Here is a 14,696-nt window from a genome sequence, read left to right as displayed (position 1 = left end):
GTGTGCCTTGGCAGTCAAATTAGACATGTCCAGTGATATGGGTGGTGCAGCGCTAAGCTTTCAGTTCAGCTGACCGGCCAACAGGAAGCATTTGAAACACCACACTGCTGTGCGTTTCTGCTTGCTTCTTAAACTTTCCATGTCAGTGGGTGTCATCCAAATTGCTTGCGAAATGGAAAATGAACGTGAGGGACATTATGGTTTGAAAAAGCTGAAATCAAACCCCAACAAAGATGTCTTCCAGGCAGCCAGAACAACATAGATCCAGCAAGGAGTCCAGTTCATGGACATTGATTGAGAGGATGTACAATGTGTGTGTCTCCTGCTAGAGGCTATTCAATGATTTGTTATGCATTAAGACCGGAAAGATAGTGAGAGGCTGGTTAAGCTGGTTTAATTGGGTCGGTTAAAGACTTGTCTGGTTATCAGGCCAATAGTGTTTTCCCAGAAAATGTAATAGTAAGTGATTTTAAATCTCTAATGCTGACTTTTAAACGGATTACCCGAGGCTATGCTGCTCTAACGCTATGTGGCGTATACTTTAAATGTCAATATCTGACATAGAAACACACATTTAGAAAAAGACACACATTCTATCAGCTTCTGAGTTTATACTATTGTGTGAATGTGTCTGTGTAATAAAGATGTAACACAGGACTTACACTTATATGCCTAACAAGTTATCTAGGGGTCTTGGAGGGGTCAACTTACATCAAAATGGCACAATGTCAGGTCACATTTTACAGAACAGAAACATGTCCTCTGTGGCTGATGAGCATCTAGTGAGCGGAGAATAAGGACTGACATGTTTTATTGTTTAATTCCAACATGACAGAGACATCACTTGAAAAGGTTGACATATGAAGCTCAGCGCAAGTTCAACCAGGAAGACCTTCTTTTACTCAATCATTTACTATTTCCATGTTAATACTCTCTCTCTCTCCTCTCAATAAGTGATCGGGGAGCGTCACTCCCTAGCTTAACCAATCACTTTGCTCTATTCTCACAAGCCTATCATAGCGCTCCGCTAAACCTTTTAAATCTGCTCTCCCCTCTGACAGCGGTCATTTCAGGTGACTCGACGCAACCCTCCTCCACCCCTTTTCACCTCCCGTCCCTCTGAGGGTCAAGCTAAGCCCCTCCCCTTCAGACCGAACCCAACTATCCATTCACAGAGCTCTCAAGTCTCACGCATTTGCCGGCATTTGAGACACACGCATTTCACTCCATTCACACGCCAGGGTTTCTTTCCAGGGTACCGCCCACCAAGGCTTGTGTGAGACGCGTGCACTCCACTAGCACCCCCACCCCCCCCACCCCCGTTGACATTCGCGATACAGAGGGCTTCATACTCCACTTGAGAGCCCTGCATTCACCACCACCAGTGTGTAGACCCCGGGGGGTTTCATCGGATCGGTTCTCCCCCCCCGAATGATACTCCTGCACAACGGGGCCTAATCGCCAAAACTCCATTACATTCATTTTTGCGTATTCCTGGCAATAAATATGTATTCTTACATCAAAACCGTCTCTCCTGGTTGAACTAATATCGTGAAAAAACATGTTTTAAAGTGTTGTGTTATTGGCTTTTTGTGCTTCAGTAGACAATTACATTTGGAAAGGATAGCAGAGAAGTTGCCTTTCTAGCTAAAATAATACCCTTTTAGAGATTGACTGCTCAATATGCTGCTTTTAAAAAACTCACAAAAATGTCAGTGGGGATTGAGGTTAGTACAATGAAATACACAATAAGCTTTTGGGTGTACCATATCAAAAAAACTGTAAGAGGATTATCTTTGATGCAACTTTAACTCATGATAATTGTTTTTTCTTCTGGACCCCCACAGTCCATCCACATGTATGCCACTTGTTATTATGGGGCAACATACATCGTTCCCCCACCCACATATTTTGATCTTCCTTATTAGTACAAACATTGAGTTATACCTCAACATCATTTCATCCAACTCCCAGCTGATTACAGGTGTTATTCGTCAGAGAGCAATTTAAAAACACCAGTGTGGGTGTGTGCACTGCAGTGGCCTTTAATCATAGCTGTTATGAAAGAGTGAAAATAATGGATCAATGGCATTAGACTAAATGTGTGAACCTCAGCATAAGACTTTTTTTTAATGATTGTGAAATATAAACAGTATGTGTGAAAATGTTCTTAGTAAATAACAGAAGCAGATTTGTTCTCTTTGTGCATAATGAAAGACAAGAGAGGTCTCAGGCTGATTCCAGCAGGTTTAATATCTTGGTGTTTGCTTTTAAAAGCCTGATATTTTTCTATTCTTTGTTTATTTGTTTACTTTGGCTGTGCTTGCAGTTGAAAATACCAGAGCAATCCCCATGTATTCACTGTAAACACATCATTTTGTTAGCAAGTAGCCTTGAGAATGAGAGTGGACAAAACAAACAGCCGTCACAGTTTGAATGAGTGAATGTTTGCAGCACTAAACGATGCCACCGCAGCAGAACTGCCTTACAGAAAAAGAGACTTTCCTGCATCAAAGAAATGAAGGCTGGCAACCAGGCTTTAGGAAATCAATATAGCACGAATTCAAATGATTGAGACTTCTGTTATTAAGAGCATCACCCAGTGAATACATTGACATCACAAAAATGACATGTATCAGGATCTGCGAAAATTGTAGTGACTGATTCATCTGGCTGGATTTAATCAGAGCAGTGTGTCAAGATGACAGGATATGAAACAAAAAACGTTTTTGTAGGTTGGGAAATATTGGAAACAAGGGGCTGAGCTAGCTTACATTAAAACAAATAACCATATAGGCTGGGGAAAAATGCTCCACATCTAGCAATACCAGCAGATACCAACATGTCTACTTACCCTTACCCACAGTCTGTGAAACCTAACTATAAAATGTCAAGAAATATTACTGGTCAGAATTCAATGTACTTGTAAAAGTGCCTGCCAAAGGATGCCTCTTTCATTGCTTTGACAAGTCTATTTAATAACTAAAAGCGTTGTGTACCATTAATCATCATCAGCGTGCTGTTTTACAACGGGAAAAAATAGCATCATATCATTTTTAACAGAGTTATTGGCTAATTTAAGGCGTATTGACTTTCTGTGGTCAATCAATGGAAGAGAGGTCCATTAAAGCCACAGCAGCTGGCTGTCCAGCTCCCTGCCCCTCCCAGTCAGAGGGAACCACAGAAGAGCCTCTGGTCTCTGTCTCGCCCCTCTCATTATCTCTCTTTACTTCTCTATCTGACAAACACAACCAGCAGGAGCCTCAGTGTCATTCGGCTCACCCTGTCGCAGAGTCATCACACACTTAGTCTTTTCAAGGGCTGGCTCTATGTAAATGACAATGGGATGAAACAGCCGCCCAAAATATTCCTGAAAGAAAGAGGATTTGATTTGCTAAGTGAGTTTATGTATCACTGTCGCATTTCGAAATTGCAGAACAGCTTTATGGCCAACCTACTGTCAATTCTACTGAAAACAGTGACAAAGAAAAACTAAAGGAAGAATGAAACAAGCCAGGTGGCAAATTACTTATCAAGTGAATGCACTCTGGTACCTACAGTTCAGTCATTGTCTACTACTCAGTAGTAAGCCAAAATAAGGAAAGCCACCGTTCCAGCTTTTTCATAAGAGATAAACAGACATGAAATTCAACATGAGTTGCTTTGCTCCGTTTGCCCTTGTTGAACATTCTGCTCGATGAAATGAAAGACGTACAAATTGTTAACATTCATGTGGGTAACTTACCTTTTATGTTCTCTCCTCACAAGAACATGATTTATTGTTCACCTCCTGGACCAGCATTCAGGATAATGTACATATGAAGCCTGGCATGGAGGCTGACACCTGGAAAATGGCCCACAAACACACACAAAATGAGTTTAATGTTGGAATCAAAACATATCAATACACAAAAACCCCAGTCTGTTAGTTTGTTATACACCAAGCTAAAGCTGTTAATAACACTTGCTAATGGTATGACTTTTGTTAGAGTGTAGACCAAACCTTAAAAACACCTTTCAATGAAATGGACATAGTTGAATTAACACTTCTCTCCAACAGCTTCAACTGAAATGTTTATAATATAGTCTTCACGTAGTCGGTTGTATTACACTGCATTATGTTATGAATGCCATGATTATGACTTATAACTGGCAACTGAATATAAAAACATTTACAGTTACCACACATTGCCACAGTTTTTAAGTGTTCCCTTTTTAATCCCAGGGAACACACTCATCGTTATGGCTATTCATAGCAATGTAGTGACACTGCAAGCATTTACTGCTAATATTCTGTTGACTGATCACAGATCTGTACATGTATCCTGTCCTGTCTTTTGACCACCAAACCACAGTGGTTATACTGAGATACTGACATAACTGCTATTGACCGAGAACCACTTTCAATAACATGCTGTTTTTTCGTAAACACTATGTGAGTCTCCCTCCTTCCTGATGCCAAACCAGCCGGCTGGTCGATACTGAAAACTCGAAGACATGCATTGAAGCCTCTGTTCAGTTACTTCACTCAAATATAAGAGACAGCATTATATTTATAGATATTTAATTGGGGTGGAGGAAACTCTATATTATACACTGCCCATCCTCAAATCCAGTGAAATAATAGGCTACTGTGATTTAACCATACATTTCTGCTGCAATGATAACTGTAAAGGTCGTGACTGAAACTGAACACTATTCAAACACACACACACACACACACACACACACACACACACACACACACACACACACACACACACACACACACACACACACAGCTTGCTAGCCTGACACTTCTCATGCATTGTAAATCTGGCTTGCTAAATAGCGACATACAGAGGCTAACACCGCTAGCATGCTAACGCAGAATACGACCGAGGAGTGCCCGTGCAGAGCCTCCCGAGTGACAGCTGAACTACATACCTTAATACTGTTAATTTATGATGGTGGTAACGCCGTCTTAATACATATTGAAGTCCCGTTTGAGATAAAGTGCCGTTTTAACGCCGCTGTGCCCGCAGCAGCAGCAACATATCGCTCTAACAACGGGCTGACTGACAGTCGGTGACCGGTGACCAGTAATGACGCTGCTTCCGGGGTTCATCTCGGGTTTTTTCGTTAACGTTCGTGAATGTCCGGAAAAATTGTGTTTGCTTGAAAAGCGTCACCTGGTGGATTGTGAGAGACTACTACTACAAATCTGCGATAATTGCAGTTCTCCTCTAGTGGGTGCTACTGTCTGAATACAATGACACCCCTCTTCCAAGTAAACTTTGAGAAACAATATTCAACGTATTTAAAACAGAAGTAAAAGTTAAAACTATCATGAAGGAAGTAACAAAAACCAGCAGACTCAGGTAGAGTGTTCTGACTCCTGAGCTCTCCTTCACAACGTCATACCATTAATCTGTTTGCATCTCAAATATGTAGCCTACTATCTATTATTACAATAAGTAGTATTATATTTCACTGTACAGCGTTTTATTTTACCCCATCTTATTCTATTTTACTTGCATATAGTCAACTTCTCCTGCATTACTTGCACATTACTCTTGCAACATTATCTTGAACTATTTGATTTCTAATTGCACTTTTTGTATTGTTTTTTTATTTTGTTGTATGTCTAATGTTGCATTGTTAAAGGAGCCTGACTTACATTGTTCATTGCATATCTACACTGTAGCTGTGCGTATGGCAATAAAGCTCTTATTGTAGCTTGTAAAAGTGCAGTTGTTTAATGCTCCTGAGCATGTATGGATGCAAATAAATATACATATTTTACAAAAAAGATTAGGAAAAGCCTAAACAAATATATTATAAGTTAGTAATTGTCTTAAATTAAAATGGTGTGCCCTTCAAGTACTTACATTTTCCAATGATTCATTTCAACTTAATTGCATGAGGGGATCATAGCAGTGTTTTTGAAAGTAGATCATCGCTGAAGAAAATGCTGATATTTGTGACTTGCAGTTTAAGTTTTATTTTTCAAATAAGACATTGATTCTCATTTATTTCCATAATTATTACGATCAAACTCTCGAAACCTGAATTGTGGAAACCTTCACAGTGAACATGACGTCTGCATTAATTTCTGTCACTGCTAAGATTAATTTGATATTTTTTGCTTAAGCACTTTATTACCTGGATGAGGATAAGCAAGAAAACTAAAATTATAAAAATACTTCACATGTACAATACCCTGCTCTTGACTCTATTGAAAGACTCAAGTCGATGAATCCTTTTGACATTCAGCCATGACCATGAAAATCAGTCAAACACATAAAAACGTTGAGGAAAAAAGAAAACTGTAATGGTCAGGCTGTCGATGAAGCTAAAAACTGTCCTGCGTGGTACACATCTGGTCCATTCAGTGATGTCACAACTTTATTTTGGGATTGACAGCTGAAAAAAACCACTGAGTGATATATTTAGCTTTAACGGCCCGGGTGTCTTTTGGTCAGCTGCAGAGAGATGTCCCATGTCCCCAGTAGGGAGCAGCAGGTTCTGCTGTCACTGGTCTCCAAAGAGTGGATTATAAAGCCAAGACAAAAGCAGCTTGCTGGGTCCCTACCCAGTGTGTGCGCAGAGAAAGCTCAGGGCTTCTGCCCCGTCCTGTCATGGTTCAGAGCCAGAATCAGCTGTCTGTTTTAGAGAGAGGGAGAGAGAAAATACCCTGCAATCCTCTAAAGCAGCTTAAAGGCTGAATGAGGGGACCGAAGCCTTGTCCATTTCCAGAACTGCTTTTCTCAGTCTCTCCATTATGGCTACATGAGCTGCTGACTGACTGCCGAAAGAGCAATGGCTTTATATACACTTTCTTCTGCATCTTCTTAAAGTATCTCCCCATAATAAACAATCCCCAAAACATATCCTACGTGGATGTACCAGGATATGCTTAAGATAGAACATCGATTAAGAACCAGGGTTTTAGATTTGTACTATTGATGTATTCAGGAGTCTTGTTTTCGATTAAATAATGAATGCTAAGTGCTCATGTAACAAACCAAATCTCCCGCCGGGGGGCCTTGGTTCCCATGTGCATTATTGTTTTGGCGCAGCCCCACCCCTTTTCCCCCATGCTCTGTTGACATGCTGGCTTTTGGAGTGAAATGAATTGAAGCAAAGTGGAGTGGAGAGCAGAGTGGTTTGGTGTTTGATGTGACTGTAGCGAGTCCCCTTGATAGCGTGTGTGTGTGTTTGTGTTGCTTCAGGATTGAAAGGACGTGGGTCTTTGCTTCCAGAGGGGATGAGAGAGAAAAACTCATTTGGAGAAAAGAGAGAAAGAACTCACAAACAAAATGGGTTTATCACAGAAATCTTTTCAAGTCTTATTTTCAATGTGGTCTGGGAACAAAGCCACAGCTGGGCAGTCTTAGTATTCTTGCTGTCTCCAAGATGTATCAGACAAACAGGATAAGAATGTGTGGGTGTTTAAAGAATGTCTCTTATCTAATCTTACAACCTGGTCTAGTGTTACCTCACACCACAGAGATGATAATTTAGTTAGTAAAAATGATATAACATGCATGTGTAGTGGAATTTTAAGGTGCAATACGAAAAGTTAAGAGACTGTTTATCTAACATTATAACTAAAATGTACAAAGGGGAAACCTGGAAAATATTCACACTAAACATCAGTACGTTTCAAGAGAAATACAAAACATTTTCGGATATCATTTTTGCCAATAGTTGGATCTATATGCTTAGATATAACCAGAGAATTAATGTAGCTTAATATGTACTATAAAGACATGAGGGGTTCATTAATCGTCTCGTTTCACTTGCAGCAAGACACAGAAAAAGAAATGAATTGCCATTGAATTCTCATACTTGAACTACTTTTACATCTTTCCTTCCCAACGTTAAATGATATGATATGATAAAAGAGAAAAGCACCAGGCCTAAAGTACAATGTCAGAGTGTAGAGCCCTTTTGAGACTTGAAGGAAAATGTTTTGTTAAAAATAAAAAGACAGAGCATAAAAGTCTTCATGAATTCTTAAATAGAGAGACACCTCAAGAGGGATGGCCTTGGTGTTTTGAATTAAACACAAAGACCTGACTTCACTTTATTTGTGGTAAAAAAGAGAGGGAGAGAGGGAAAGAGAGAAGATTGGCGTAACTGCAGTTTGGTGAAATGTATGATGGGTATTTGAAATCGTAGTATCAGAATCTAGTTAATTGCCAAGGTTTTCAGATACAAGGAATATACGTAGATGTAGGATTGCTATATGAAGGTATTTACAATAATAAATGGAATACTATATACTGTATGGCTATAATTAGAAGAGAAATATGCGTTGAATAGATTTCACACAGATGGGTGATGTGTGAATTTAATATGTTCATTTTAACAGTGAGTCACACAATTATTTATATCTGTGAATATGTAACCAGTTTTACATAATCCTTGTTGTTTAATTTATACCATTTCTTACATTTTTATTTTTACTATCCGTGAAGTTGTTCTATTCTGTATTTCAAGCTAACTGCTGTTGCTGCATTTCCAAACACAGATTAGCTTATCGATTGTGTCTACTCTCTAAATGTAAATTCCTAGCAGTATATTAACCTACTAATTCATATTCCACACAGCAGACGACGCTCTGTTGATGCCATCTGTCTATGCTGGAGATATCCAAGAAACATGTATGCATGCAAATGCTCCTTGAGACAGAAACACATGACATAAATAAAAGACTGACAGTAAATCAGAGCAAAAGTATCAGAGTCTTGACCGTTGGGAGTGTTGTCCACATGAGGAGAGACACGGACCGTGTTGGAATTACTTCCAACCTGGTAGAGGCTTATCTTCGCTTTAACCACCTTTGCTCCGGCCAAACAAATCCAACCTAGATGCCTTTTAGATGGGATTTAGAGTTACAACCTGTTGGCTTTACTAAAACCACATGAGTATATTAGAGGTTAAGACCCTTTGCCCTCTTAGGCCATTGGCTCTCACTTGTTGAATTGTGCCCAATCATTTGCAAAGCAAAATTGAATACAACAATCTTCACAAACAAGTTGCAGACCATTAATAGTCATTATGTACCTCTATAAATATAACAAGCTCTTACAGCAGGTGATTGCGGTAGAGATGAATGTCTTTGGAGAGCCTGGTGAAGGACATATTTAGAATCAGCTTGTTTGTTTCCTCCTTTCCCAGTACTGTTCTTTTTTCTGCAGAAAGGGACAGATATAATGGACTCCATTAAGGCTTTGGTGAGAGGAGCCAACAGACAAACAAGTAGCATCCATGATGACGCACGCATCAGAGGATGACAAGTAGGAGACTGTGTTTTAACATGATTTATAAAAGACTTTGAAGTGGAGAGTGACAAGCGGCAGAAACTGGCTGGTAAAAAAAGTGGGTAATTCTAAGCTGCAACATTCAAAGTAAATGTCACGCATCTAAGCCTGTTGTGCTGACGTCTTTCCACAGACATATCACTTTTCACTTTTGCTAAACATCCTTTGGGTTCGCTGAAATTTACATTAAAGTGATAGGATTAGAGCTAAACCTTGATCCAGCAGATTCCGTGAATCTTTTTGGCTCATTTCAGTTTAGCATGGAGAGTATTTTATAACACACAGTTGAGAGCCTTATTTAACAACACTTAAAAACATGGGTTAATGCTTTATAGCTATAGCCAATTATCTAGAATTCCTTGTCAGAAAATCTAGAAACTCTGTTGCAAGTCCGTATCACCAATCAGAAAAATGTTTTAATTAAAAGAAAGTTTTTTCATTTTGTGAGATAAACGTATTTACTTTCTGGCGGAGAGCTGGCTTAGAACATTAATTTGTCGGTTCATAAAACATAAGGCTATGGCCGAATAGCTACTACCCGTTAGCTTAGCTTAGCACAAAGACCAGAAACAGCAAACCTTACTGTGATTTCAAACCGCTGTAAATGTTAACCGACCGACTATTTTATCTCTACTGTTGCATGGCAACTGTACAGAGCCAACAATTACTGATCCTTAACCCTCCTTTAAGCAAAAATTATCGTTTATATTTTGGGGTTTTTGTCCATATTAAACCAGCAATTAATAATGCGTTAAATACTGAGCTTTAGAGTAAGTAGTCTAATAGGCCCATTCTCTGCCCTTTGTACTCCTTATTTCCACTACTTATGCTTTGCTAAGCTAGCAGACTGTCACTTTATATTAGTAAGACAGACATGACAGTGGTATCAATCTCCCGTATCTAAAAATGCCGGAAATAAACTCACATAATGCCAAAAATGAAGAGGTTATCTTTCTAGGAAACATTACTGTGAATTTTCAGTATGCAGTTTTAACAAAAGTAAGACTTACATATCACACACACACACACACACACACACACACACACACACACACACACACACACACACACACACACACACACACACACACACACACACACACACACACACACCTTAAGTGCTGCATCACATTTGCTAAAATCAATACAAAGTTTATATGAGGGCTTTTAAGGTAAGCTTAGCTTTTCCTTTTCATATGGGGCTGCGAGATTGTGTGTGTGTCTGTGTGTCTGTGTGTGTGTTTGTGTCGGTGTACGTAAGTCACAGTTGAGTGAAGTTCCTCCTGAGTCTGGACCTTCGTGAGTTGAGGCGTGACTCACGGTTCACCCCGCTGCTGCATACTGTGCCGTGTAAGAGACCACATAGTGGATGATGTCCATCAATAATTCAACAAAGATAGACTTCCTTTTTCTCTGTTTTTCACTCGCCCCCTCTCTCTCCTCGGTGCTCTGCCTCTGTTTCTATCTGACTGAATCCACCTCCTACTTCCACAAACAGCCTCCATCTCTGGGCCCTCTCTCATCCGCCTGCCTTGCTGTTAATCCAGCCATCCCAAACCACTTAAAACACTCAGACAACATGCTTCCAAATTTAAATCTGAGGCCAGAGCAATCTTTTTTTACTCTAGTAACAAGACATAACGGCTTTTCGTGATCACGTCACGCTAAATCTACAAAGTGCTAATCCTCTTCCAGACACTCGCTGTAGGATGTCAAACTTGGAGGTGTCAAAAGAACTGTGTTTTACAGGCTTTCAGCAGATGATATTTTGACCACACATTGACATAGTGGTTACTAGTAAACTACTACCTCACAGCAAGAAGGTGTGTACTTCATTTTTTTTTTTTCACTTTCTGTCAGGAGTTATTCATTACCTCTGAATTTATCCTTTTACTTTGAGTGATAAACATTTTTACACACCAAAAAACACACGTTTAGACAAATTGGATACATTAAATAAGAAAACGGTTGTGTTTATACATCAAGGAAAGCAGCAGTGAGTTCGTATGCCAATAAAATGTTAGTGTGGGCCATTTCTAAGAAGAATACTTAAATATCAGTGCATGAGCTTTACAGGGATTATCAAGAAAGCTGAAAGAGGTTATAAAGAGTTTTCTAATGTGTTTGCGCAGGATATTATGCACTTAGAGAGAAAAACATCTATATGTGTGTCACTTTTTGAACATCATCTGACATGAATTGAATAGAGTGCCAACAGGCTGAACCTTTGATTCCATATGATGAAAATGCTTGAGGGACAGATGACAGCTTCCACTAAAAGATGCATTAGAGGGCATTATATTGGTAATCCCAGGTCCTTTAGGAACCTGTTAATCTGGATTACAGCATCATTTTATAGCATTATTTGACCACACAGCTATATTCCTCTCCGTTGGTTTCCTCTTCATATTAACCTTTTGAACCCGGGGTTGTTTATGCTCATCTTTCATAATAACTCCAGACATTTGGTATTGATACAACATCTTTGAGCAAAGGATACTATATTTTCTATGTTTCAGGTCAGTTGGATTTCTTTTTTAATGCGAGTTGTATACATTTTGCACAATTTTGTTATGAAAAACCTGTTTTTGACACAATTGGTTTTTGCAGATTCGAGTTTAAGATCTGCTCTGTGAGTTGAATTAAAAAAATCACACATTCCAAAGCAAACACCACTTTAAAATGTGAAGTGTAGTACATAAACACAGCTGGCACCGTTTTCAAATATCACAGTAATGTGATGACCTTTCATTTACATAAAAAGCTGGCATGACCATGGAGTTTGTCACCCAACAGCATGCACTGTGTCCATGACCTCTACATCCAATTTTGAAATCCTCTATAAGACCATCCATATTTAATAACAGATAATATTACTGTGCATCCCAGGATAAAAACATTTAAACTTTTGATTAAAATTATATCTCATTTTAAAGTATATTTTGCCTGGTCTGTTTAACTGCTACCTTTATTGTGTACTATACCCATTACTATTTTTAAAAATGTAACACAGGATTAATGTTCATTTTGATATTTCCTTACATTTAACTAAGCAATATTTTGCCTTTAGGTCACAACCATACAAAGTCAAACATTGAGAGAGAATAAATAAATGTTTATATAAATATATGTTATATGAAAATGCCAAATCTTAGTGATATTGGAGTGTGCATGGAATTCTTAGTCAAGAAAAACTTGTTCTTACAACATAGGATACAAATCCACAAGTTCGTTTTAAAAGTCACAGTAATGCATTAATCTCTGTAAAATGCATTAATAACTGGAGCAACTTGATATCTTGTTACTCTTCTCTGTGTATCTGATAACTGCTGAGAGCCTCCGCACAGGAAATCACTTTGAGTTTCCATGATGAGTTCAGTCTGAGAGCAATCACACCACAGCGTGTGTGACTCATCCTGACACTTGAATTTAACAGAGCATCTTATCAGAAATCTTATTTTAGAAATCTTCTATAGACAGACAGACAGACAGACAGACAAACAGACAGACAGACAGACAGACAGACAGACAAACAGACAGACAGACAGACAGACAGACAGACAGACAGACAGATAGACAGACAGACAGACAGACAGACAGACAGACAGACAGACAGACAGACAGACAGACAGACAGACAGATAGACAGACAGACAGACAGACAGACAGGCCTATGTCGGTCTAATGAAATACAAAGTTAGATCATATAATTTCGAACCCTCAAACCACGTCTTAAAGTTCTACAATTAATCCAACTGTTGTTTATGAATCTCAGTTTAGAAAATGTATCTCTAGATGCATCGTGAGATACAATGACTGTCGACAATTTACTGGCAGTAATTGAATACCTTGTGGGAAAAATACTGAAGAGTGCTTGCCAGGAGGTGAGAGGTTGCCATGGAAACATATTCAAAAAGGTTCCATCAACCAAGATCTTAACAAAACATCAGATTCAGCGGAGATATTTGTAATTAGTCAGACACTGGCTTGGCTACCCGCAGTTCACATATCCAACAATATCATAGAAATAAAGCAGAGGCACAGAGAGAGACTGTATTCATCTTAGCAGATAGGTGCAGATTTGAGGGATATGCATAATGTGTATGTGAAGGAATTTTCTATCCTATTGGGACATAGCCTGTAGGTCTTATTTATTTACAAAACACTATTTCTCTGTATGTGGAGAGGTAAACTGTAAGATGCAAAGTTTAACAAAGGTTGGATGTTTAAGATTTGGTAGATAATTTACATGTGTAGATTCAATGATTTAGTCACAACCAAAAATAAATGTCGTTATTGGGGGAGGTTAACAGTTATCTTCAGGATAAATATTCCCTCAGTTTCAATGAAAACTAATATGGGCAATATGTATATTTATTTCGAACTATTCTAATAGAAAAACAATCCTTATTCCACAATAAAGCCAACAATGAGAATTTCCCTGAGATCTCTGATGCATCTTGTGCAGATCATTCCATTAGCTTTACACTGCAGTCAGTGGATAATTAGGCCCCATCCACCTCAATAATGCAACAAGAGCAAACCAGGCAAACAGCGCACAGCCTTATCTGCCTCTCACCTCTCAACACAGCATCTACCAAGAAGGTAAACAACACATGATTAGCCAACCAACAGTGGGTGTGCAACAACTGGGATCCTTCCTGACCAGAAACCTTGTGCAGGCAAGTCTATGGCTAATTGACAGTGAGGCAAGGAAGAGAATAAATCAATATGTGATGTCACACAGTTATATCCATTATCTACTGTAAATGTAATACATTTACAAAGCAGGTGGTTCAACCGATCAACCAGGAAAAGTGTGGAACATATTTGTTTTTCTAGTACTGGTAAGGTAAAATATAAACAATGCTGAAAATATGTTTAGTCCCGCAGCTATTTGTGTACTTGACTCCGACAGATAACAACAGATGAAGGATCCTGATGACAAATGGCAGAGAGTGGAGGATATGTTGTAGGGCTTTGTGATTTGACATATCGGCTGATAGACATCACAGCACTGCCCACATTGGGAACACAGCAGCCAATGACAGGATGACTTTAAAGGCAGACGCCTGTATTATCAAACCAATGGGAGCGCAGCTGCTTTGTTTCCCTGCCTGCATGGTTTTGTTTCGTGCGCACATGTGACCTCAGAAGGCGCTTAGCCTACTCCAAAGATCAACGATTGGGTGCTGTAGCGGACAGCTCCCCATTCAGATAAACAAAGCAAAAACACAATGGCTCTTTTTGGCTCTTCGTTATGGACGCTTTGAAGCCTTTTTCTCTCTTTAACTCTCAGTGAAGATCTCCATTTCCCCAGCTGCGCATTCTCTTTAAACATTAAGCTATTTTATTTTAAGCTGCTGACGAGTGCGATCCTCAAACG

The 14,696-nt window shown here is 39.1% G+C and overlaps 1 protein-coding gene across 1 annotated transcript in view; it reads right to left on the bottom strand.

Moving 5' to 3' along the window:
- LOC104967349 (palmitoyltransferase ZDHHC7-like) overlaps positions 1-5,079 on the bottom strand; it is a 12,655-nt gene extending 7,576 nt beyond the window's left edge. Inside the window, exons 1-2 of the mRNA XM_010796758.1 lie at positions 4,927-5,079; positions 3,746-3,844 (exon numbers count right to left, since the gene is read on the bottom strand). The gene's annotated coding sequence lies outside the window, so the exon portion shown is untranslated. The remainder of the gene's footprint in view (positions 1-3,745; positions 3,845-4,926) is intronic.
- Positions 5,080-14,696: the final 9,617 nt, after the last annotated feature.

Source organism: Notothenia coriiceps, unplaced genomic scaffold (genome assembly GCF_000735185.1).
Source record: "Notothenia coriiceps isolate Sejong01 unplaced genomic scaffold, NC01 NC01_scaffold00037250, whole genome shotgun sequence".
Taxonomy (NCBI): Eukaryota; Metazoa; Chordata; class Actinopteri; order Perciformes; family Nototheniidae; genus Notothenia; species Notothenia coriiceps.
The sequence above is the reverse complement of the archived record's forward strand: the minus strand, read 5'-3'. Positions and strand labels throughout refer to the sequence as shown.